This window comes from Leptinotarsa decemlineata, unplaced genomic scaffold, assembly GCF_025532065.1.
Source record: "Leptinotarsa decemlineata unplaced genomic scaffold, Ldec_3_MD MMD2_tig00001365_RagTag_RagTag, whole genome shotgun sequence".
In the NCBI taxonomy this organism is placed as follows: Eukaryota; Metazoa; Arthropoda; class Insecta; order Coleoptera; family Chrysomelidae; genus Leptinotarsa; species Leptinotarsa decemlineata.
The window spans coordinates 107,892-111,862 of NW_027412561.1; positions in this window are offsets into that span (position 1 = coordinate 107,892).

Here is a 3,971-nt window from a genome sequence, read left to right on the forward strand (position 1 = left end):
TAATAAATTACCTCCGTTGCCGAAAATTGAATCACCTTAATTTTCGGGAGAAATACGGCAGTGGGAAACATTTCATTCGCTCTTCAAGAGTATGATTCACGATAATGCATCTTAGACAGATTTAGACAAAATTCATTATTCAATGGGAAGTTTACGAGGACCGGCCTCGGGAATTCGTGCGGGATTTTCTATCACCGGCGATAATTATAATATTTTGAACAAGGCTCTGACCGAAAAGTATGAAAATAAACGGATGTTAGCAGACAGTTATTTACAACAAATTTTTGATTTCAAGCCGTTGCAAAGTGAATCGGCAAGAAATTTGGATATATTTCTTGAAAGATTTGACGTAGCGGTCTCGGCATTGAAAAAATTGAATTTAACAGATTTGGCAGACTTCATGTTGTTGTATCAGGCTTCAGCTAAGTTAGATCATAATTCTGTAAGGGTTTTTGAAATGAAACAAGAGAGTTCCAAAATTCCAATTTATTAAGATTGATTGAAATTCATACAAAATCAGGCAAAAATATTACGTCGGGATAAAAAAACATCGGTGTCGAATAATAATAATAAGCCGATAAAGACAATCAAAACGTTTGTGGTAAATCAACGGAAAAAAAAGGAATGACTTGCGTTTTCTGTCAGAAAACAGGTCATTACTTGGGTAGATGTGATAAATTCAAGTCTTTGTCACCGGGACAAAGATATGAAGCGGTTAGAGACAATGGCTGGTGCTACAATTGTTTGTCAAACGAGCACATGGTAAAAAATTGTCCTAACGAGCGGTTGTGTGTGGAGTGTTCCAAAAAACATCACATTTTGCTTCATTTGGGAAAACCAAATTCAGTAAGTGGATCGAATGGGGATACGGCCTCAGAATCAAACATTGAGAGGAGGGAAACGGTTAGTAATGATACATCAACGGTATATGTGCATTTATGTTCAATGCTGTTTATTCAAAGGATGATTCCAACTATACAACTTTGCTTGCGTCTATGGTTGTTTTCGTGGAAACAAGTTTAATTGCAGGTTACAGCTAGATTTATTTTAGATTCGGGTAGTGAAGCCAATTTACTGACAATCGGATATTGTAAAAGGTTGGGCTTGAAGATTTCAAAAAGTTATTCTTCGGTTTACGGTTTGGGAGGTTCTATTCAGAAAGTTGAGGGAAGTACAATTTTTACAGTTGTTTCACGGTATAATCCACAAGAGAAATATATAGTTAGGGCTCTAGTGCTTGATAAAATCACTAACAAATTGCCAAAATTTAAAGTTGACATTAGCGCATTTCCCACTTCACAAAAGTTGGAATTAGCGGATAATAATTCCGATAAACCTGCGGAAATCGATGGGATTTTGGGAGTGGAAATGTTTGCTAATATATTGGAAGAGGGTCGGATTACGGGGGTATCGGGTTCTCCTGTAGCCGTGAAAACCACTACGTAAGTTTTGGGACCTTGAGGAAATACCTAAAGGTTTTGCTATGAATCCCGAAGATATAGAATGTGAAAATATATATATATATATATATACCAGTACCTTTAGTAGGGACTCATCGTGACGATTTACAGTGGCGTTACCGTTCAAATTAGCACCGGAAGGAAGTTTGGGAAATTCGCGGAATAATGCACAAGTTCGGTTACTTTCTTTGGAAAAAAGACTTGAAAGGGATTCAAAGTTACGGATTGAATACAATAAAGTAATACAGGATTTTATAGACCAAGGTTATATGGAATTAATGGATATTGACCCTAATGAAGCGTCATCGTATTATATTGGTCATCATCCAGTGATTGAACCAAGTAGTACAAGCACTCCGGTGCGGATAGTGCTAGACACTAGTGCTCCTACGGATAATAATGTTTCTTTAAATGATATCTTATATCGGGGAGGCAAGTTGCAGGCAGATTTAGTTACTTTACTATTGAATTTTCGTTTGTTCAAGGTAGCATTGACAGCAGATGTTCGGCAGTTATATAGGCAGATCAATGTTATTGAGAATCATTGGCGTTATCAAAGGTTATTGTGGCGTTTTAGTTCAGATCGTCCAATTGACACTTACGAAATGAAAGTTGTAGCTTTTGGATTAAAATCGTTACCTTTTTTGGCTTCACGCACTATCAGTTTGAGGAGTGCCAGAAGATGACAGTACTACCAACTGTCGAAAGCGCTCGCAGATAATTAATAGAAGATATAAAGCTTCAAATCCTTTTTGTAGAATTTAATATTGAAATACTCAAAATAAAGGAAAATTAGTTGCATCAATCAAATATATATATATACAGGGTCCTGCAACAGTGGCGCGGTGTTCCATATCTCTATATAGGAAGCAGATAGGAATCTAATTTTCTATAATATTACCTTATTGCTCGAGCTCGACAAAATAAAAATATTGGCGGTCACACAGGGTGTCCGATTTTTTCTGGGCGGATCCCAACTGTGTCTTTTTAAATGGCAACCTATATTTTTTATCGCTTTTTCGGTTTCTTCATAGAAAATAAAATAAACTTCATGTATATCTGCACTTCGAAAATATTGACGGTTTTCGAGATATCTAGCATGACAGGTTTTTTTTTCCCAATATTCGTCACTCAGAATATTTGAAATTATAAAGTGGTGCCAAGTCCAGTTGAAATTTTTTTTTTGTCGAATATTCTACATTGGTAACTCTCTCAAAGGATATATCTGAAATCGACCTGTGATATACAGGGTATGAAAAACCGCTTGCCAAATATTGTAAATGAAAATTTGCAAAATCTTCCTTAGATTAAATGGAACACCCTGTATATTATTGATCCATAAGAAGCGCCAACGAAACCTCTACAAATTTCATTAAGTATTTCCTATGGCTAAGTTCAATAGTTTTTCTTAAATGAGCATTTCTTTCGAAAAATGGTCATTTTTTCAAAGCGAAATCCATTTGACGACTGATAAAAATATACGAAAGATATCTTGTTTCAATTTTGTACATTAGAAGGTGTCCAAACAAATATTTTTTAACGAAATAAATGTATGTACCTATCACTTTTTGCTAAATGGAAAATTATTTTTTCATTGGATGCAGAATTTCACTCATAAATCGTGCAATATCAAACCAAACAAGTTAAAAGAAAGAAACATTATAAATAACTATTTTTTTCATGTTATTATATTCATTCAGAGCTTGAGTTCTAGATATTCAAATTTGTCAACTGGCAAATTACAAAACTACAAAAGGGAGAGTTTAATTAAGGTTGATAATGAAACTTTTATAAAATATGTTGTTTGCAATGGTTTGTAGTTCTTTTTGTTTATTATTATTTTTATTAACTACTACATAAAAAAGTTTTATTTACTGTCTAGATTATTTCTTCTGTATTTCTTTTTTATTTGTTGCTATAGTTTATTTCATAGAATACGTATATTTTTTTAATCGAAAATTTTGGCAGTTTCACCGCATACAAGCTCTGCTTTCGCGATGTTCTCTGTTGGTGTTTATTTGTATTATTATTTGTTTATTATTTGTTTATTATTATTATTATTATTAAATGTCTTCCATTTTCTTGAATGCAGAGCTGAAGTCTATGTTTGAAAGACTGTTCTACCCTGCGCAAGACAGCTGGTGTAATGCTGCGAAAAGCATTCGTTATTCTAAGTCGCATATTTTCGGGAGAAGTTGGTGGCTCAACGTAAACCATATTTTTTATGTATCCCCATAAGAAAAAATCTAGTTTCGTCAAATCTGGTGATCTAGCGGGCCACCGTACAGGCCCATTCCGTCCTATCCATTTATTGGGAAATACTTCATTTCGATGATCTCTCACTTCTGCCGAATAGTGAGCAGGTGCACCATCATGTTGTAACCACATTCTATTGCGGAGGTCAAGAGGAATATCATCTAACAAACCTGGTAAATCATTTCGTAAGAAATTGAGATACATTGCACCATTCATATGTCCCTCAAAAAAGTATGGACCAATTACATATTCTCC